Raw genomic sequence first — 23,615 nt, forward strand, 5'->3', positions numbered from 1 at the left:
TAATCCCAGCAAAGACAGAAGGAGTAATCAGAGCACTTCTAGTGAGCCATTACAACAGTTCACTGGCTTGTGGAGCTATGGTTTTAGAGAGCAATATGTCATGGCTGACATGGAATCTGATGAAAACAATAAAAATGAAGAGTGTTTGTCAAGCTGAGTTAGCTCATTCCAATGTTGTGGCTTTTATGTCTGATTGGACCTACAATATTTAAAGCTTTGACATTTTTAAGTCTCATGGGAGTGCAGAGTCACTCATGTTAGCAACCATCATTGTCTACCTTCCAAAACTCTTGAATCAATTAACAACAAAAAGAAATGTGACTTTAGATGAAATATATGATTTTTCTGTAGTTACAGTGAAAACCTTGATGGCCAGTGTGTGCTGATCAAGGTGCAAGAGCACACTTGGTATGTTACACATACAGAGAGATCTGGAATGACAAGTACTTTTAAAAAAACTGAAGCATGTGAAGAAAAATCACTGAGAAGAGGTACGGTAGGGGGTAGAGAAGGGCAAAGCTAAAAAGAACGTGCAAAACAAGTTTGTCATGTTATTATGGAAATATTGTTTCTATGGCAATACCTTGCTGAGCTGATCCACAGAACAAGATTTTAGAAGCAGCGCAGAGCCAAGGATGGGGTAGTTCATTATACTCAGAAATGGTTTGCTCTATCTTTATCTCCTCTGAGCTTTCAGACATGCCTTCACACACAAACAATCTAAATAGTTTACAACTTATCAACTGACCACACAAATGGAAAAAAAATAGGCTTGATTTTTACAGAGTGCCTCAGCTAAAGTTTCTATTAGCCACTGCTGGTATAGTCAGTCTCTCAAAGCAGCACATCCATAAAACAGCAGTGCCTAACTTTGTTAGATTTCTATTTCCTGTTTCAGCTGCCTACTATATTTGCCAGCTAGATCACATATTCTAATATGAAACTTCCTATTTTGGAGAAGAAAAAAAAAAAAAGAAAAAAGAAAAAAAAAAAGGTAAAGAAATAAAATTAGAAAAAAGTTAATCTGTGATGCATCCAGCTACCCAGAGAGAAAAGGGAGGAACTAGGTATGCAGTAACTTTTGAGATTAGCTACTAGCATCAATGTTTAGGACATGTGTATGCAAGCTGTGAATTTGGGAGCTGTACAGCTCTCTACTGGCATGCTGCTTTACAAATAATTAATTTATTTTGGGTTTAACTAGACAATGCCAAAAAATGGGTATTAGTGCTACATGGTCTACTTCATCAGGCTTCTGGAAATGTTTCTTGATGTAAAGGACATAAATTTACATAACAAAAGAGAAAAAGCTGTTTTTAACTGAACAGAAAAGCAGAATTTTTAAAAACAGAAGCTCACCACCGAGAAGAAAGTCAGTGGGCTGTTTCTGCAAATCTTCTTTATATTAACTTGTCTCCTTGCTTAGCTATAGAAAGATATAAAACAAGAAAAGCATTGACCTGTAGTCCTTTTTGGTATCCTTTCATTTCATTTTGTACTTGCCATATCTTCCTCTAGCTTTGAAAGAAAATACTTTTAAATACAAAGGGTGATCCTTTATTTACTTTTGACACTTTGAAGTAATGACTAATGAACTCACAGTGGAATATATGCAGACATTATAAAATAATATAACTACTGCAACCCGTCTTTCCCCAAAGATTTCCATATAGATTTCTAATACAAGCTGAAGTGAAGAAATGACTCTGTTCTCTCAAAAGGAAATTTAATAGAGATACTGAGTTGTCTTGTAGTAAAATGTACTTATTTATCTGATCCTGAGACAGAGTCTGCTCCCAAAAGCAAAAGTATAAACCAAAAAACATTCACAATAAAGTGACTGAAGGGTTTGTTGTTGTTGTTGTTTGTATACTACTCAGAGTAAAGTATGCAAATAAAAATAAAAGATCTTAGGGAAACTCTGAATTGAAATGATAACATTTGGCTGAACAGTTGAGAATAATCAGGTTAACATTCCACTTGGTCACAAGACATTTAGGAATATCAACAAATATACTTATCTTGTTAGGGAAATTGCCTTTGCCTTGAACAACTGCTATCTTGAGATACCGAGAACAATCTCTTTGGACTAAGCTGCTTTCAGAGATTCAAGAGTCATCTAAACACAAGCACATTTAAGTGAAGAGCAAATGAAGATATACTGGATAAGCTTCTTGTGTACTCTGTAGTATAGCTTTAAAAATGGATACTGAAAGATAAAGATAAACAACAGCTGCTAGTTTTGGATGCTAAAATGCTCTAAGCAAAAGCAATAGAAATGTATTGTACTGTTCTTTCTCAGCATTTGAGTTGGAAAAAAAGGAACTGCATCTCCAGAAGAAACTCCTGCTTCTCTGGGAGCAGAAAAGGAAAATTATCTAAATTTCAGCACAGCTCAAATCAGTCAACAAATTCAACAGGAAACAAAATTAATAAAGCATTTTAAGTGGAACTGTAATAAAAAAAGAATACTGTTAGCCTTTAAATGTATATCTTCCACTATTTACATTAAAAGCTACAGAAAACCAACCAACCAACCAAACAACAACAACAACAACAAAAAAAAACATAAAAGTTGTAGAAAGTGAAAGAGAAAAGTAAAGAAAGATGGGTAAAAACAGCACAATTAAAAGTTTATTTTGACAGAGCAGTAAGAGCATGAAGTTTATCTCCCTTCATTCACTGTGTTTAGCCTCTGTTTTTGCCATAGCCATCTGGGTTTTGTTAACTGTCAAGATTTCCAGGACTTGAACAATTTGCAAAATAAAATAAAAAAAAAAATCTGTCATAAAATTCTAAAAAATCAAATAAATTAATAACTCTGGAAATACTCTGGTAATTGTTTACTTTATCACTTTATTTTTAATTAAAATATAAATAAATTCATATTTTTTCATTATGCAAACTTCCAAGACAAACCAATCAGCAGTTGCTAGAGAAAGCACTCCTTATCTTATTCCAAATTCTAACTGGCAGCTTAACGTGGTTTTGTACTGCTAAGTCAAATGGAATTTATATACATGTCTAGATGTAGATAACTTTTCTATTAGATATAATTCATTTTCAAATAGCTAGTTAAAACAAGTTCTTTTAAATTTTAAACCCTTTAAATAAGGTAATAGGGAATAAACTTTCAAACAGAAAATAGAAAACATTTTCAAAGTACCAAATCATAGCATTCTGTGTTTATTATGCTTTTGTAGTCTTTAGCACCATGCAGTAAATCCCGTACCGGAATTTTTTGCATTCAGAAAATGGTATACATCTTTCTTTCCTTCACTGATTAGTATCAACAAGCAGGTAAGGAGATACTGCTTCCACGTACTTCATAAAAGAAATATAAAGGTGGATTGTCTTAATACTGCAAGATTTCTTTTGTCCTTAAAACTGTCTCCTAGAAAACAAGAACAAAAATATTCTTCCCCTAAAACAGGCTGTATACTACATTATTTTCCATATGAAAAACATAAACATAATGGAGAAATATTGTTCCAAAAAATGAATAAATTCTTACCTCTGACAATTAAGGAAAAAAAAAAAAAAAAGAGAGAGAGAGAGAGAGAAACAATTTTGGAATCATTGTAATAGATGAGTTGAAAATTCTCCACAAAAAGAAAAAGTGAAAAGTTTTCTGAATATGGGTTTGTACATCAGAGGTTCAATGGAATACAAGTGCCTTTGAATTGTCCTATATCTTAGGGATGACAAAGTTCATTTGACATACTGAAGAACGAGCATCAGAAGTTTATACTGAATTTGGAAGTACCAAGTTTCTTCAAGCCAGCTAATCATTACAATGATGTCAATATACAGCCATGCTGATGTTCCCACTTGGAAAGAGTGAGATGTATCTAAACCACCTCAACAATGCATAAACTGATTCAGGCCTCTACAGCAATTAGGCACAATTATCAAATGCTCAGAGGAACCACAGCACACACAAAAAAATCCTATCAATCTAACAGGCTTCACTACAATATTGAATATAGTACTAGGGACAAACAGAAAGACACATCACATCATTCTTATGGTTTCTGGCCACCAGTGGTGAAATTTTCTTTAGCTGGTCTACATGGAAAAAAAATTACAAAATACACGCACACACACAAATAAACAACAACCAGAAACACAAAACACATTTATTGTTCTTTTCTCTTTTATATCTTCTTTTAGCTTTTACTTTTCATAAAATTAAGCTCTTTCAAAATGCTTTATCCTTTGTACTCCTGTCCCTACCTGTGCCAAAAATAGGTTTTATTTTCTTATTTGAAATTAAAAAGCAAAATTATGTGTTTTGGGTTTTTCTGTTTGTTTGTTTTGTTTTTTAATATACCTGGTTTACAGATACACTTTCTTGGTATCTGAAGCTCAAAGTGGGTATACCCCCAAAGCAGAAAGAGTTAAAGAAGTAAAAGAGTTAAGATTACAGTAAAACTATTTCGAATTAAAGGATACCTGGAGGGCAATATGGCAATAAAACAAATTTCTGAAGACATGAGAGGGAATGGAAAGTTCCAGGAAATTTGCTTAATTCTCTTAATATACATATTTTTTTCTCTTTTGGCTTTAGAAACTTTCCAATTCTGGCAGGAGTCAGAAGAGCTGCACTGCTATAAAAAGCATTTCTACAGTGTTTCATACTTGACCCTAAGAAGGTAACAGTATAGATCACCTCAATTAATCTTCCTAACTTTTTCAAGCTAGTTGTGAAAAGTTTCATTGAACTGGGAAGTTTGGAGATAATTAGTTGAACCTCCAAGACATGGATCAATAGTCTGAATTGTTATGCCCTTAAGATTTTTTAAAGCATTGTCTTAAAATACCATAAAGCTCTGAAGTTCTTGGTGCATAATTTATCAAAACTACTTTCTGCAAATCTCTGTATGTACTGCAGAAATATAGAACAGAATCAGAGAATTGTTAATGTTGGAAAAGACCTCTAAGACCATCTAGTCCAACTGTCAGCCCATCCCCATCATGCTCCTCTGTGCCACATCTATGTGATTCTGGACAGTGACTCCATGGACAGTGACTTCACCACTTCCCTGGACAGCCTGTTCCAACACCTCACCATTCTTTCTGAGAATTTTTTCTGAAGAACCAAATTGATGAAAGTAGTAAGTCTTACTGATCTTGACAGCACTGCAGGATCCTTATTTTGACTTCACTGAGCTGCTGTAAAAGACATCTCAGAAGTATGATGGTTTCTTCCAACTTTTTCTGAGTAAGAGAAGATGCTTGCCATGACAGCAGGAGCTTTAATTTTTGGTAGAACGCATCCCAGGTATATTTTTTTGAAACTTTTTTCCAATTGCATTAGGAGAATAAAAAATTTAAGGATTTTATAGAGAAGAAACTTCATAATTTCAGCATTTATCAGAAGTGCTTATGTCTTTATCTCTTGAAAAGAATGAACTGTAATTATTAAACAGCTTCTGAATTTAGAAAAATGTCTTCAAAATAATGAGAATTTAAGATTTCAGTTAATATTTCCCCTTTTCAACCTGTCCTTTAATGATTCCCTTCCACTGTTTGACTACTTAGAAAATCATAACTGCTGTTTGTAATTCAATTTTAACTGAAATACTCCCTTAGAAGAGACCATATATTTTAGCATGTATTAGGAAATCCGGGATTATTTTTTTTATTATGTTTGGTTGCAAGCCAGGGAAACAAGCAAGAATATTCACTTCTGAGGTATATAAAGAATTCTATAAAGTGGCTCAGTCTCTTATAGATTTTAAATTTTCTGAGGTCCCTTTGTTCATCGTTAAGCACTGAAATACCCTCACTAACCTCATTCTTAGGAGAATAAATTTTTGTTAGAGGTAGATATCCGAGTGCTCAAGCCCCATTTATAATGGAAGGTAGTCTAAATCTCTTACATGCTACTGAAAATATGGCCCTGATGAATAGCATTAAGAGGAATTTTCTTCTATGAGAATGTTATTCAAAATTATCCACTATAATAAGTGGATATAAAAGAGATTTTCTATTTCTTCAAAAGAATCACCTCCAATTCTTGTCCCAGTTTTTCAATCAGGTTCTATACTACTTGTACTTAGCAGTGAAAATATAAGAAAGCATTTCAACACAGAATAATTTATGAAAATCAACTGGTTGTTGGATTACTGAGTACAACCTTTTCCCCATGGCAAACCTCAGTGTAGAACAGGCTTTTTCCTGATACCCATTTGGAAATTATCTTCTTACAGCATCTGGCTCTTCTTTCATGGTGCACGTCTGAGAACAATCTGCCTCTCTGTTTTCTTTCTATGTAGTTAAAGAGCCTTCTCCCAACTAAGCAAACACTTTTCACTCTGTCTGTTCTCGTCCATATGCTCCAGCCCTTGCTACCTCGGCACAGGACACAGCAATCCAGACATATTTTGCTAGTGGCAAACAGAGAGGAAAGTTTATCTCCTTCAGCCTGCTGGCTGCAAGCCAGGGTGCTGTTGGTCTACAAGGGCAGGATGCTGGTTCATGATCTTGTAGACTTCCAGGACTCAAAAGTCCTTCCCTGCAAAACTGCTTGCGAGCTGGTATTTCAAAAAATATTGGTGGTCTTTCACGTGTCATGTTATGGAGAACAGAATTGTTTTAACTGAATATTAAGGAAAACATGCAGGAAACAGTGTGTATCTTCTACAAAGACAAAACTGTGGAAAAAAAGGTTTATTTCAGTGTCCTAAGAAAAAACTGCTTTTCAGATGATCCAAACTATCATACTGCTGATCAACAAGAAGTTTCTTTCAAAGAAGCTACAAAAGAACCTTACAGAATATACAGTAAAATATAAAACTGGAAGATGATTTTCCTACCTTCATTTTGCATTCCTAATTTCAATATTAGAAAGTTAGTATGAAAAAGAAATTGCTAGAAAGGCAGAAGACTATACACTTGATGTCTAACACAGCAGCAATTTACTTTAAATCACAAACAAACTATACAATTTCACAGTGGTTAAGAAACACAGATAAACCTAGAACTAATACCTCCGTGAAACACATTTCTTTCCATTTAACAGTTTCTGCGGTGATGCAGTATCAGCTTTATAGTTAAAGCATCTCCAGACTTTTTCATTCTTGAATTCCAGATTCAAGGGCACTTATTTAAACAGGAGAACTTATAAAAACCTTAAGAAATAAGGACATTCTGTTCCCTAATAATGAATACATGTTCCCATTTATTGCTATTTGTATTCTTATTATTTTAGTGTTCACATTATAAGTTTCACATACTCTTAATTGGACTGAAAAGGGCCCACATTATGTCATATACTTGCATGAAGCAGAGTCAAATTTCCATGCTTTTTATAGAGAAATGTATTTTCTTCCTTCCAACTGACACCATTATATATGAATCATGATAGTTGGAGATTACAGTTCTGTTGTATTTTGTTCTAAAGGACATTTTTATTTTACATTTTATTTTTATATCACTTTTCATAGTATTAGTTATAAAAGTGTTCAATACCAAGATAAACATTGCTAGTCCCATTGAACGGATGTAATCGGTACTGAAAGCTTATGGCATGAAATGAAATATCAATAAAGACCATGACAGCCTAGTAAAAATCAGTACATTCATTTCGAATTAATATACTGAGCACAAACTATTGTGCATTGACAGAACCTGGAAACAATTTTATTTTATTAATTAGCTACCGATGATTTTTCACAATAGTAACAGGTGGGTAGCCTTGCATATTTATATTTACTTTAAGCCACGTGGTAGAGATTCGTATGTCCCTGTTCAATCTTTTTTATTAATTTGAAGAATGTCATTAAAAAAATCCAAAATAACTCTCAATACAACTCTGCACATAATTCTCTAACTAACATTGCTATAATTGTTTTGTAGTCTTCTTCCCTAAAATTCTGCACTATTTTCTGTCATGTAATTTTAATACTTAGTGTAATATTCTTCAGTAATAAGTCAGTAGAATGACGAAAAAGTCCAAGAAGTATGATTTCTCATCATTTGTACCAAGGGATGGTAGTAAGGAAAAAAAGACAGCTTTAATGCTTTTTAACATGCTATGGTTTTAATAAAGCCTCATAAACAGATGTATCTCTGAAATTTCTCTCTCTAAACTTAAGATTTAGATAGGAAAATAGAATTTTACTAAAAATGATGGACACTTCAATCAGACTCCTATCTTGAAGCTGAAAAAAGAAAAAAAAAAAAAGAAAAGTTTATTAAAAAAAATATAATATTCAGTCATTTGTGGTATATAAGCAAGGTGGGACAGGATAAATCAGAACTATCAATACAATTCAAACCTGGCCCCCAAAGAAGCCATTTCAGAAAGAAGGAATATCCTTTATTCTAAGAGTAGAAAATGAAGAAAGGGGACAATGGTTGGAAAGGCATCCTATCATATCTAAAGCTTTTTAAGAGAATTAGTCCTCTTTAACCAATTTTTGGCCTGTTGAGTAGAAGTTTTGCAGTCTGGTACCATCTGTATGAATTCCTGAGCATTTATATTGCTGAACTAACTGCAGTTAGTTCCCGAGTTACCTCATTACAGCCCTTGTACACTGTGATAGAGATAAAAACATTTTTAAAGGGGAAAAAAAACCAAAACAAAACAAAAAAAAAAAAAAACCACCTAAAAACTGCACAAGGTGCAGTTCTTAACTGAAGCCTGGTGCTAAAACATTTTGTGCAGCTGTACTGACATCATTTACAGATATATATAATACTTCCACTTATTTCTGTCCTCCCCCTTCTCAGCATTACCTTACTGCCTCAGACATTGTCACCTTTGACCAAAAGAGATATTTTTGCTAATCCTTGTTTTCCAAGTGCACAATACAAACAAGCATAAGAAAAGTTATTTGAGAAGACTGTAGTAGAATTTTAGCCTACTGCAAGAGCTGTACTAGGATAAGGAGGGAAACATAAGGAAGTTTTAGTACTGAAACACTGAATTTCTGCTTCTAGGTAAGTATATTTGCTTCTTACATGCCAGAGCAGCTGATTATAAGAAAAAAGAGTGTGAGAAAAAGTGTCTCAGTGCAAAGAAGCCTGACAACTGTATAATCACCCAACATAACAATTCAGGAAAGATCAAATGGGCTCACTATGCTTGGAAGAATACAGGAGAATATTACTAATGCACATTTATAAATGGCAGGAAATAGTCTGCAGTAGACAGCCAATTCAATGAAGTGTTAAATGTTCCTTCCTGGATCCTCAGGGAACCCATCTCTTCTTGAGAATATCTACAGAACTTCGCAGAACTGAGCAAAGTAAATATAAAAACCTCCTGAACTAAAAATAGGGTATCAACTCAACTCTGAAAAGGACTAACAAAGTATAAAAAAATATAAAAGCTCTTTATCATTTGACAATTGTCTTCCTTTTAGATGACCATCAAGTGAAAATTCATTGACTAATGCATGCTACTGAGTTAAATAGCTTCACAAAATTCAGCAAAGGCAAATGCCAAGTCCTTCCTATTAGAAGGAATAACTCCTTAGATGTATGGACTTGCTGCATCTGGAAAGTATGTTTGGAGAGGGCCCTGGTGGTTCTATTGAATGTCACATTGACTTGAAGAGGCACTGAATCCCTGAAGCAAATAAGGCTGCACTGGTTAGAACACTGCCAGAAGGTTGAGAATTATCTTTTCCCTCTGCTCATCTCTGATCATATGCAACAGTTCTGGGCACAAAGACGATCAATAAGTTGGAACGGAGGCTGAGAGGGCCGAGACTGCTCAGCCTGGAGAAAGTTCAAGGGGTTCTTATCTATGTGTGTAAATACCTAATAAAGTAAGAAAGAGAGAGACAGATTCTTCTTAGATGTAACCAGTGACAGGAAGTCAATGAAGCACAACAAGAAATTTAACTTTAAGATTTTCTTTACTGTCAGGATGGTCCCACAGTGGAGCAGCTTGTACAGAGAGGCTGTGAAGTCTCTATCACTGGAGATATTCCAAGCCCAAATGGACATGGTCCTGAATAAACCACTCTTGCTGACCCTGCTTCAGGCAAAACAGCTGAAAGATGATCTCTGGAGATGTCTTTCTACCTCAGCCAGACTACAGTTTTATGCTTTAGTGAAGAATTTATGCAACTCTTAAATCTCTTTTCTACAAGATTATCTCTATATTGTATCTCTTTCTTCATGGTTCCCTCACATTAAACTTGTCGGAATGACAGATGACTTCATAGTCCTAATTTTTTTATTTTTTTTTTATTTTTTTTTTTACCTACCTAATGTGCACAGTACTGCATAAGTCCACATAACCAATTCTGTCAAACAGTGCTAGCTCCACAGCTGCTACACTCTTCTTGATTTCTACCATAAAAACTTATTTCACAGCTACATTAAGTGAACTTTTTCACCTCTCTCTTCTTTGTTTGGTGTTCCATTAGTTTGTTCCGACATCCTGATTGATTACTTGCAGTACATTTCTACAAACTAGAGAGAGAACCCTGGTAACAGACATATACATGACAAAAATATCCATTACTCTGATATTCCTCAGCTGATGTAGTTGTTGGAGTAATAAGAACACTGGATGAGTTACTGTCCCTGTCATGGGTCATAAGAGAAACAAAGACTACAAAAGAGGAAAACTTATGTTTCTAGAAACTCTTTTGAATATTTGAAAAATAAATATTTGTTTCAACAAATTCAAAGATAGAGATATGACAAATAAATACATATATAATACATATATACAAATATGTATCTAAAATATATCAGAGTTAAGGCAACCTCCTACAAGTGAAATTTGGAATTTGAGTACTGCAGCAGGTAGAATAGCTGATGAAACAGTTTCTAAATCTAACATCACATGGTCATATGCTGGTGCTTTTTCATTTGAATGCAGCATGATTAAGAAGATCTTAAATCTTGAATGAAGTGCAAGTTGTTTCTTGACCATCTGACTGCTAAGGGTAGCCAGTATTCTGGTCTTGAGAGAAAGGTTTTTTTTTGCCAGAAGTGCAGAATTCAGCTTGATCTGATTAGGGACTCTGCTGGCTTGGACAAGGGCAAGGTAGGCTGTTCATGTGGAAATGGTCCAAGCATCAGATCAATGAGAACTATCTCGAGCCACTGCAACGTATTCAGCTTGTCCTATTTCTGGAAAGATCTGTTGCAAGTGAACAAGTCAGCTTTAGATGCCTGTTTGTTGCCACAAGCTCTAAAAAGTAAAAAAAAAAAAAAAAAAAAAAGAAAAAGACAACCTAACCACTGGGTATGAGGCAAACACAGAGACAAGTTGTAAGAAATCCAGGTTAGTCAGGACATGATGATTCCAACTAGTATGAAGCTGGTCATAAGATTACCTGATTGAAGAACTGCTCACAGCTTGTCAGAACTTCAGAGCTCTGCAACAGAATTGAAATGAATATGTAGCAGCTTTCATTATACAGAAGTAAAAATAATTGACATCGACCACCTGCTGAGAGAACATCAGCACTAATGTAATGTACTTCAATTTGCAGAAGACAAAAATGCTTTGTCACAGTGATGAACAGATAATACTATACACTTGACTTACGAAAGTGTCTTGAAAAGCTGGAGTCCTTGAAAAGAACACAGAAAGAAAATTATGCTCCATGATAATTTTACTAAGCTCGCCACTTTGGCAGCTAAGGTCTTCATGTCTCTTTATATGCCTAAATACGTTATTATATATATGCACATCAGACTATTCTAAATGCATTACTATACATATTTACACAACTGTGTATACATATCTATATATATGCATACACATATTTGTGAATATACACAGAAATACTGGCATATTCATACACAAACTAATGTGGTCACAGTATATATTTATCTAAAAGACAAGTAGGCAATCACAATGAAAGGTTAAGAGGAATTTTAAGGAGTCCATAGTTCCTAAAAAATCCTAAAAAATCTTCAAAATGAGCTAAAAAAATTCAAAACAGATGCATACAGTTATGTAAGTCTATGCAGAGTCTCCAAGTGCATGAAAAGTTCCAATAATAAATGCTTAAAAAACTCTGTATACTCTGATAAAAGAAGAATTCAGAGGAAGAGTACATTCTGTACAGCTCTCTAAAACTGCCAAGCAAATGCAAAACTAGCAAACCTACAAAGCACCCTTTGAAAGCTATTGATATAAATTTCTCCAGAGAAAAACAGGTCACCAAATTCCTTAAAACCCAGTCATTCCTTAAGCCAACAGCAATTAGAAGAGAGAATACACTTCATTATTTGCCTTCAGAAATCTGACTGACTGAATTCATTAAAACTTTAGACAATACTGATTAATAAATCTACATTATGGAATCACAAATAAGAATTTGAACCAAAAATGCTTAAAACATTTCAATGGGGATGAAATAGGAGACAAATACTTGTCAAAAAGTTTGTGATCTTTGAAAGCAATGGATTACAGGCTTATGTCTTTAACAGTATATTGTCATTAAAAAAGAAAAAAAAAAAGCCTCCCAGCAGTCCTGACTGTAGACTCTACTATAATAAGTGTTGAAAGCCACCAGCACTACAGTAAGCTCTTCTGAAGAAAACTAGACAAAACAAAACAAAAACAAAAAACAAAAAAACAAAAAACAAAAAACAAAAACAACAAACAAAAAAAAAAACAAAAAACAAACAAAACAAAAAACCAACAGGTAGTTAATGAACAGAATAACATTATTCTTTTACTAGATGCAAGCCCTTTTAAAAACAAAACAAAACAAAACAACTTTTAAAATTATTTTATTTTTTAGCATAGACTTTCTTTTTATCTGCATCACTGTGGATGTCTACATTTAGAGACATTCCAAATCCTTCTATTTTATCCTGTCTTTAAACCACTGTTATCCACCGTAAACATCTCATTGGGTAAGTTCGATATATGCATTGCAGGTTGTACAACATATATCTTAGATAATATTAATTTAGGAAGGGAAAGAAGATCTTTCCATCACAAGAGATCAACTGTGGTGGACACAAGTCAAAACTAAAGACTGGAGTTTTGCATGTAATTGCTGTGAATACAATAGAGCAGTGTTAGAAGTCAACAGAGGAGCAAAGATCAGTACAAACATTTTGAATCTGTTTCAAGTACATACAGGCTGTCAATATATATTGAAATGTTTGGTTGGTCAATATTTCTCTTCCAAGGGAACTTCAGTAAAGAACAGTCAAGGACTTTGACTGAGAAAACCGCACTGGATTATAGAAACAAAGTATGACAGAATGGTGGAGGAGGGGGAGGACCTCTGGAGGTCAGCTGGTCCAATCACTTTGGGCAGAACTACTTGACACAGCTATTGCAGATCTCCAAGGAGGATTTTCTACAGCCTCTTTGGGTAACTTGTGCTAGTGCTCTGTCACCCACACAGTAAATGATGATCACTGATCTCAGATCTTTCTTTAGATGATCACTAGTATTGTTAATGGCCTTAGTGCATTTCTAACTAATCACTGTGAGTTAGAAAGACATCATCATTCACATTTTTAGTCAGCAAGTAAGTGCTAACTAATTTACTGAAAGTTGAAAGTGATTTACTCAAGATGAAGTAGTAAACTGAAGTCCCAATTTTGGAAATATTATTTGTCTAAAAAAAATACTTTTTTTTCAGTTATGAGTGACTGTTTTAAATTATGGAAACACTGACATATATAAATATGTGATAAAAAGAGGTTATGATGAAGCATTCTGCAATTCCATTCTGCAGATGTCTTCTCCGTTTAATACACAGTAAAGGAAAATATTTACAATAACAATTGTAATGTTTTTCTTGTGTGAAAACAAAGAAATATCAAATAAGTCTTTCATGAGAAATGAATACAAAGCTTGCATCCTGGATATGAAATCTAATATCTATATGAAGTATTACATGTCAGTTGGCTTTTTTATACTTATTACTATGCATTTCCAGCTGGAATTAAATTCTTATGTACTGTAGATGGGAAATGTTGTATGCACACTGGATCATTCAGACTTTTATATAAACCACTATACTGGAACAAATCTGTTCAGCACTCTGTTTTTAACACTAGCCAGTGCTGCATATTTCAGAGGAAAATGCAACATACCCATGGCAAAAAGTAATGGAGTAATCTAGCTCCTTGAAACGTATCTTTGTGCTCTTGTCAGTTAAAGATTAACTTGTCCCTGGAGGAGTGATGGTTATGACTTTAAGGATGAAGGACTGAAGCTTCTTGTCTCAAACTAGAACGTGTGACAAATATAAAAAGAAATATACTCTGCAAATGGGTTGTTGTGATTATGCCCGCTACAGTACTTTTTTGAAATATATCATATTTGACAGTATCAAAGAGAAAATACTAGACTGGAAGTCTGGTCTTGTCTGTTTCCTATTTCTCCTAAAATACAGAGAATTACAAACTATCCTTCAGCCATACACTGTATTATTTTATAAGTATAAATGTAGGCAATGGTGAGAAGGATTCATTTTTGGTAATGAATAATTTCCTGGGGAAACATATGCTATGCAGTTCTACGGACCATATTCAAAATATACCCAGGTCAGAGATAAAACACAACAGAAAAGTCACTGATTATTTTTATATATTGAATTTCTGAAGCACAATTTTAAGCCCCAAATGTATATATCATCTATTTGTTTATTATTATTATTTGAGGGAGAGGTGAGTGTGGATGTGGAAGGAGGCCCACCTGTGATGCCTTGGGGAAGCGGTCACACCCGTGCCTCGAGACTTCCTCCACACGGAAGGATAGAAGGGTAGTCATCATAGGTGACTCCCTTCTGCGAGGAACGGAAGGCCCTATATGCTGGCCTGACCCTACCCGCAGGGAGGTGTGCTGCCTCCTCAGGGCATGGGTCAGGGACATTGGTGGAAAACTTCCTAATCTGATCTGCCCTTCTGAATACTATACCCTGTTGATAGTTCAGGCTGACAGTGAAGAAGTTGGTAAGAAAAGCCTGAAGGCTATCAAAGATGACTTCAGGGGACTAGGGAGGATAGTTGAAGGAACAGGCGTGCAAGTGGTTATTGCATCTGTACCTTCAGTAGCAGGGAAGGATACTGAGTTGGGCCTAAAAAAACACCTCTTAAACAAATGGCTGAAGAGTTGGTGCAAACATAGAAGTTTTGGTTTCTTTGATCATGGGGCAATTTACTCAGCACCTGTCATGACGGCTGCAGAGGGAAGCAGCCTGTATCAAAGGGGTAGGAGGGTTCTAGCCGAGGAACTGTCAGGACTTATTGACGGGTGTTTAAACTCGGTATGAAGGCTGCCCAGGGAGGTGATGGAGTCTCCTTCTCTGGAGGTATTTAAGACCTGCCTGGACGCCTACCTGTGTGATGTGGTGTAGGGAATCTGCTTTGGCAAGGGAGTTGGACTCGATCTCTAGAGGTCCCTTCCAACCCCTACAATTCTGTGATTCTGTGATTAGCGTATTTACAATCTTGGGGAAAAAAAAAAAAAAAAAAAAAAAAGTAAGAAGAAGATGCAGAATAGTAATATGATTTTACTTGATGATATTAAATATATGCGTTGATTAACTTCAAAACTATAACAACAAACACAGCCTTTGAGGGAGAAAGGGGACACTGTATTTCAGTCATTTACTAAAAAGTAAATAATCTGCAATCCTTCATTAAAGAATTTGGATTGAGGGGATGTTCTCTATTTTTACTAAGAGGTGCATTACACTGCTTCAGTGGCTTGTGATAATTAAGCAATTAAAGACAAATTTCACAGACTTAAGGTCATGATGTTTTAGTGTAAAATAGTCAAGCATTTTTTGTCCCAGATCTACGTTTTAAAAGAAAGGTTGGTGGCTTTCTTTGAACAAGTTTTTTACATTGTGCCATTTTTGCTAGAAAGTTTTCATATATCCCGAGAGTTGAAAAATATTTTTTCCTTCGTTACCTTCATATTTTTATCACTCTAGCAAAGACAGGAAATGAACTGACCTTAGAGAATCCTAACTTTTCTTTACATAACTTTTGAGCTGCATATTGCTGTTACACATAGTACATAGTTCAGATATGTGTTCAGAATATCAAGCAAAAGAAAAACAGAGGATATGTTTGGGAAAAATGTACCTCATTTTCTAATGCAAATTGTGTTGTGCTTTATTTTGTTTTTCCAGTCAATGCACAGATAGAATTTCAATAGAAATTCTGTATTGAATAGCAACGGAAGATTTAAAGCTATCTTACAGGAAATAAAGTAACATGAGAAGAAATGTACCAGAAATTCTGCAACTAACCAAGTTAGTCCACACTAATGCTGAAGCTGAGATCTGCATGAAGCAAACACCAAATCACATAATAAGCATCAGCTACCCATTTGGCACAAGATCTTTCAGAGCTGAGGACAGTACCAGGATTTTCCTTGTTATCACCCTTCTGCTGCCACATACCCCTAAAGAAACTGCCAAGGGGGCATACTAGAAAGGAATAAAAGAGAAGTACAGATTCTCCTTTTCTTTTCTTGCTTTTCAGCATTTTTGACCAATGACACAAGAATCATATTCTTTTTCATTCCCCCCAGGATTCCCTGAACCCAGACATGCAGTACCTCTTCCAAACTCCATTCTGCAAGAGTACCACTGTATATACAACAGTCACATTAAGGTGCTGAGACCCGAGCACAGCTGCCCAGAGAACCATAAAATCACTCAGGTTGGAAAAGACCTTAAAGATCATTGAGTCCAACCATGACCTAATCATACCACCCTAATTAACAACCCTCTCCTGATTCATGTCCCTGAGCACCACATCCAATTGGTTTTCAAACACACCCATGGATGGAGGCTCAACCACCTCTCTGGGGAGCCTATTCCAGTGCTTAACAACTCTTTCTGTAAAGAAAAATTTCCTGATTTCCAATGTAAACTTACCCTGGTGCAACTTGTGGGCGTTTCCCTTGGTCCTGTCACCTGTCACCAGTGAGAAGAGACCAATCCCGCTCTCACTGTAAGCACCATTCAGATATTGGAAGAGAGCAATAAGGTCTCCCTTAGGCCTCCTTTTCCCCAGACTAAACAGCCCCAGTTCCCTCAGCCTCTCCTCATAAGGCATAATCTCCAAGTCCTTCAGAAGCCCTGTTGTCCTTCTTTGGACCTGCTCCAGCACCTCCATGTCCTTCCTGTGGTGCACTATCCCTGGAGGAACTCAAGACCAGGATAGATGGACAGCCTGAGCTGGTGAGGGGCAGCCCTGCCCATGGAAGCAGGTTCGGGCAGTGTAGGCTTTGAGGTCCCTTCCAATACAGACCATTCTATGATTCTATGATTATCTTTGTTGTACTTTTCCATCACTGTGTAACATCACATACACTCAAAAATGCATTATATATTCACTCAGAAGTCCATACTTAAAATTTCTACACCAAAATCCCAGCTTAACTTGCTGTCTTTTAACCAGTGCACTGTCAGAGTTACAGAAACATCATTTTGGGAAAGGGCTATACTAGTACACTTCTACTGACTTGAGAGCTTAACAATTCTACAGATTGAGAAGGAGGAAAAAAAAAAGGGAAAAAAAAAGCAAAAAAAAAAAAAAAAAAAAAAGGAAGAAAAGAAAAGAAAAACAGATTAAAAAGCAAAACACAACTAAAATCAAGTCTTTCTTGCATCTGCCATCTTCTCTATCTTTCAAAATACATTTACATATCCTTTCCTTCTCTGTGTATCCTCTATGCTAACTGAACTTCCCCCTTCCTGAATTTTGAATTCTTGTTTTATTTACTGCCCTTGTATTTGCCTGCGCTCCTTTTCCAAGTCCATCCTTTCTTGGTTTGCAGTTAATCTTAAAGCTTTAAGACCAGGTCTCTCCCACTTTTTGTACAACAATTTTATTTTTTTTTTTTTCTTCAGCCACAAATATGATTCCTACTTGACAGTTCTCTTTTCAAATTAACACTGCCCCATATGCCTGTAGGCCCACTGGTTTCTGAACTTCAGTGTTTCCAAATCTGATATTCATCACTATCTAAACATTAAATTTTCATTTCCTGTCACCATTTAAGTTAACTCAAAAATACCACTCTGAATTATGTAGCACCCTTTCCTTGCACCATTACATTCAGAACTGCTATTTTGTTTTAAAAATCTAAGTGGTGTTACCTTTGCCCTTACATTCTGGCCTCAGATTATAAGCATTGGACAAAAATGCCCATTTCCATCCTAACATGACCTGTTCATTATTCTGCTTTGTACCATCAAATGTTAAAAAAGTTCTTCAGACCTGGTCTGTGTAAATCCATGAAGAATTGTTGACTGGCTGGGGAAAAATAATACTGTTTTGTATCAAATTATATTGTCAGTACAGGAAAATCAAATGTTTCTGGAATCGCACCCTGCAGAATATTCTCCATTCTCTTTTTGACCTAGTAGAATGACATGATTATTTAAGACATAACTTCTCTATGGTAGCCCTTTTATTTCATGTAGATTATATATGTATACATATAAAGTTATTCTCATAAGAGGTTAAGAAAGCAGAGATTGTAATTAAATGTGTAGTCCGTGCTACAATTTCACAGTTCTCATGGTGAAGCCATCACACAATAGCTCACACAGTAAAGTCTGCTGAGATGCCAACTTGTCAGAGACTAAATTAGGGATTATTTTAGTGATGCTTCTGTTTCTTTAAAGAAGATTCTCTTGCTGCTTTGTCAAGTGTCTGTTTTGTTACATATTTCTGGTCTCTTCTAGAATACAGCATGAGATTTTGAGGTCTGTGATTTTCCCATTTTTCCTTACACATTAGGGAAATCATAATTACATCCTTGTATGAGGTATGCAGTCTGTGCTTTACTGACTGTACTTTATTTTAGTTGCTGTCATAGATGCTGCAGACTAAAACATTAATTTTTTATTCCTTTCTCATTTGCACACCAGGAATTTTAATTCTGCAGTGCTTAACAACTTCACTGCAGATTTTCAGAGTGTGCTTAAGATCAGTGCACACTGTGAGGATCAAGATTAAAATACAAAGATGGTGTCTTTTGAATGTGTAAAGAAATAAGTCTGCAAATGTAATGGCACTTTTTTCCACCCACTTTGTACCCAGGAAAGCTTCCTTCAAAATGTGACTTGTACCTTCACATAGAGCCTCATCTTCTTTTGATCTCACATCCTTCACGATATCCATGGTACATATGACTACTACACTTCATTTCCTTCTGCATGGTTGGTTTGTCTTTGCAGAAGAATGAAAACCATTTCTTTCACAGAAGTACAAACAAATAACTCTAAGTGAGACAGGATCAATACTATTTCACTTTTGCACTATATAGATTTTTCAAGTGCACACAGATTCATATGGCATACTTATATGAAAATCACAATCATGTGGGTTTCAGTACTTTTTGGCTCGAATTATAATGGTCTTGCCAGTGAATCCTATGCTTCAGTAGACAAAATGTCTTCCAAGTACATTGTAGAATAAATCATACCAACACATCTTTCTGAAGAGCAGATTGAAAGTCAGAGGATTTAACAATACATTGATTAAAATGTCTTTCTGATGGAAAAGGTGTAACATATCAAAAATCAAACCAATTTTTCACAGACCCTGACATCTCAGAGAAAGAACTGTTTCTATTTATTTATTTATTTATTTATTTCCTCCAGTGGGGAAGGAAGTGCTGAAAAACCCTGTGCTGTAAGTGATTAATAGACAATATTCATCCCAGTTAACCCTCATTTTGCTGTTGTTACAAGGTGGGAGAACATACGCGTAGTACTTAATAGACAATGCAAAACAGTGAGAAAGAGGATGTTACTTGTATTTCAAAAGCAACAAAGGAATGTCATGTTTAAAGATGAAAAGCAGAAATGGGGGAGGTTCAGACTGCATTTAAATTAAAAAAAAAAAAATAAAAAAAAAAATCCCTCTGAGGACAACAAAGGACTGGACAAAGAAGTCAGCAGAGTTGTGTAATATTCATACTGGTAGGTTTACACAGCCTGAGAAGACAAATCCTGGACTGAGTTGGTTCGAATCCAGTGCTCTGAGCAAGAGGCTGGACTCCTGAGGTTTCCTCTGTCTTGAGTAATTATTTGAACTGCCAGTAAAGTAAGGTGTTCATATCATTATTCATATCACTGTATGGCAAGAAGTCATTAGTTCAGAATGCCATCAGACAAGAGTTACTCCAAGACTAAATAATAAGAAAGAAAGCTTTCACTAATCATAGCATTTTCACATTTCTTTTGTTCTACAGTTGGAAAATTTTTGTTCCATTTTCCTGCTCTTTGATGTTAGCCTCACTTCCATCCCTAAACTCAACTTTTACTTGGCCATGTGCATATGACTTCCTAAGTCATAAAACGTTTGCCCACGTTTTTAAAGCATTTTGCAAAAGAAAAGACCCTTCCAAAGAAGCAAAAAACAAAAACAAAACAAAACAAAAACAAAGCAAAACAAAAACACAAACAGCTTCAACATATATAAAAAAAACAAAGCAACCAAACAAACAGTAATATAGTATTCTTATCTAGCATTATGCTTTTTGTAGTGATTTGAAATAAGTTCTGAAGATTACTGAGTTCTGAAGATCACATTTCTGTAGAGACTTAGATTTCTCTAGCACAGATAGATACCAGGCTGTTTTCCAAAGTGCCTAGTTACTAAAATTTAACAAGAATTATTTGCTCACGCTATTTCAGCTCTTCTGAAAAATATATCCACTTCATTTTAATGAATGTTTTCCCCCTTTGAATTACCCTGAAAGTAACAATTGTTATTAAGGGCTTAAACTTTTCATTACCAAATATAAAATACTTTCTAAAAGATCTAATTAAAAATAATTAAAAAAAAAACAACAAACAACAACCTGCTGCTGTAAGTTACTTACTTTTGAAAAGACAAATCTTAGCCTTATAATTTTAAATACACAAGAGACCAAGCCATTATATATCAGCATGCTACTGTCTTCTACTAGACAGGGCCCAGAATTTTCTAAAGGAACAAAGTTTGTTACACAGTCATTCTGTATATCATGCTATCAAAAGAAAAAATGAATACACAGGGTGAGGTTCCGCTGCTTAATTCAGCTGATTAAACATGTCTGACATTGTTTATATTTGCTAAGTTAAATGGCAGACATGGCACTGTGGTAGAAGTATCTCATTTTCTGGACAGACAATTGGAGACCATAAAAGACACAGCTGAGTATCTCATATAATGTTAAATGCCTTCAATTGTTAAGACAAGTTAATCACTCTTTAGCAGCCCTTTTCCAAGAATAACACTATAAATGTAGTGTAAAATTAGTGGAACAATAGTTGACATCTTGTCTGGGACTTCATAAGTATTTTGCTTAAACTACGGAGAAAAGATCTGACCTCTGATATAATCTATGTACATGCACTACAAAGCAAATAATATGATACTGTTATAAAATAATCCTAATGGGTTTGCATAATCTTACCTGTAAATTATTATTAAACAGAAAATAATGAGAGTCTAGAACAAAGACTATTAAATGACCCTCCAATTGATACTAGCCATTCCACATATTTATCCCCTGTAGATCACATTTTACAGCTGAGAATTTTTGTACGTGATTGATTTGAGATGGTCTACCAAAGAGCACATTTAGTTCAATATTTCTTTGATTACAGAAAATTCTCTAAGAGTTTACACATGCTCCAAGGATCTGCTGCAATTGTGTCAATTTTACAGCTGATTTAATTCATAGGAAAAAAAACAAAAAAACCCACAAAAAACAAACAAAACAAAACAAAACAAAAAACACCCTAAAAACAAACAAACAAACAAACAAAAAAACTCCACTAAATACAGAAAAAACATCCACTATGTGTTCATCCAATGGCTAATATGTCAAATGTCATTATTTTGGAGCTGGAAGATACAGAGCTTCATGGGCTTGTACTATATGAACAGCAGTGGATGCTTTGTCATGTAGTACCATTTGGAGACATGCAATACATTTTTTCAATACATATATAAAACGAAGAATAAAGTGTGTAAACACATATCCATTATGAGTTACATATATCACACATTTTTGTAGGCCCATAACAGAGGAAAGAATATCACATAAAAATTAAATGTTATTCAATAAAGAACACAGATGTAGATGCCTTCTTCACCTGCTATGCAAAGAGCACCTGATAGCTACATCGTAAGCTTAAATTTGGAGCAAGTGAATCCTACCAACACCTTACATGATAAAAGGAAGACAAACAGTTAGAGACCAAAACCAATGCTTTGTTATATCATTATCAGGACTTTGACTTTATTGACTTGATTCATTAGTAGGTAATTGGAAGTTTAGTGTGTTAAACATGACATTAATGCAGAAAGAAAATATCAGAGTAAACCAACTGGGAAATGAAGGCAGACTTCAATGTTTGATTCTTTTTGTGCCTACCTTGAACTGCTTGCTGTGGTTTAGCTCATTCAAATATACTACAGATAAATTTTCATTATTTCAACTAGGTAGATAACCTGATGGTGAATAATAAAAAAATTCTAGGCATTTGCACACTGTGAACACATTCTTTATAATCTTATAAAAGAAATGTGTGCAGATTGACCTTATATTCAGGTGTATAGACAATGATGAAAGGGATGTAAAAACATTTTCCAAAAAATCAAAGTTGTATTATTTCACATGCTATTGTTCTCCACAAGATTACTAAAACATCTCAATATAAAAATGTAAATTTTAGTCTCTTTTGTGTTTCATGTTAAATGAAACATCAACAAACAATAACTGAAGTTTTCAAAGGAAAATTCAATTCCTGCTATCTACAAGAAGATACAGCTGAATAAAGTTTTATCAGCTTAATGAACAAAGTTGTAACTAATGTCCTTCTAAATATAAATCAACAAAATAAAATCCCAACAAACTGAGGACAACTCACCTACGCATTTCTATCAAGAATCAGAAATGTTGAGTTTGCCCTCTATGGAAATACAATTAATTTTATTTATGAGATACCTGCTAATATTTTTTCCTCCAGAAATTGTTTTTCTTCTAAATGTTGATATTTAGATTACATTCTGTAAATAAGATAAATATTGTTGGTTTTTTTTTCTCCAGTGATGCCCTGTTTTAATTGCATCATGTTTTAATACATTTTATTTTGCTTTAAAACAAATTATATATATATATATATACATATATATAATTTTATAATTATTATTATTTTATAATATATATATTAGAACATATATATTATTTATTTATATATATATATATATATACACACACACACACATATATATATATATATATACACATTTCAAACCTAATATTTAATGCAAAGCAATCTCAGAAAAAAAAACCAGATAAAAACAAACAAACAAAACCAACAACAACAGAAAAAAAAACCAAAAACACAGTGATCTTTGATCTTATCTTCTTCCCCCATTGATCTGCTGGCTTCTATGAGTTATGCAGACACATCATACACCATTGTCTACTGCAACAGTGAAAACATGCCAACAAATCAATTTTCAGGGTATAAGCAGTAGCTGTTCTAACAGTAACTAAATGCAGTTGTGTGAAGGCTCAAAGAGCATCTTCACGCCCAGATGCTGCCTCTGTGAGGAAGAACTTTTACAGAGGTGACAACAGAGGTCTGTTTTTCTATCTAAAGCTTCTCCTTTCCAGAGAAAATTCAATA

At 34.7% G+C, this 23,615-nt stretch overlaps 1 protein-coding gene across 2 annotated transcripts in view; it reads right to left on the reverse strand.

The window, feature by feature from the left end:
* IL1RAPL1 (interleukin 1 receptor accessory protein like 1) overlaps positions 1–23,615 on the reverse strand; it is a 667,444-nt gene that overhangs the window by 402,265 nt on the left and 241,564 nt on the right. Inside the window, exon 2 of one of the 2 annotated variants that reach the window (XM_032440904.1) lies at positions 11,310–11,351. The exons of the other annotated variant lie outside the window; for it this stretch is intronic. The gene's annotated coding sequence lies outside the window, so the exon portion shown is untranslated. The remainder of the gene's footprint in view (positions 1–11,309; positions 11,352–23,615) is intronic. 2 annotated transcript variants of the gene reach the window in all.

Source organism: Coturnix japonica, chromosome 1 (assembly GCF_001577835.2).
Source record: "Coturnix japonica isolate 7356 chromosome 1, Coturnix japonica 2.1, whole genome shotgun sequence".
NCBI classification, from domain to species: domain Eukaryota; kingdom Metazoa; phylum Chordata; class Aves; order Galliformes; family Phasianidae; genus Coturnix; species Coturnix japonica.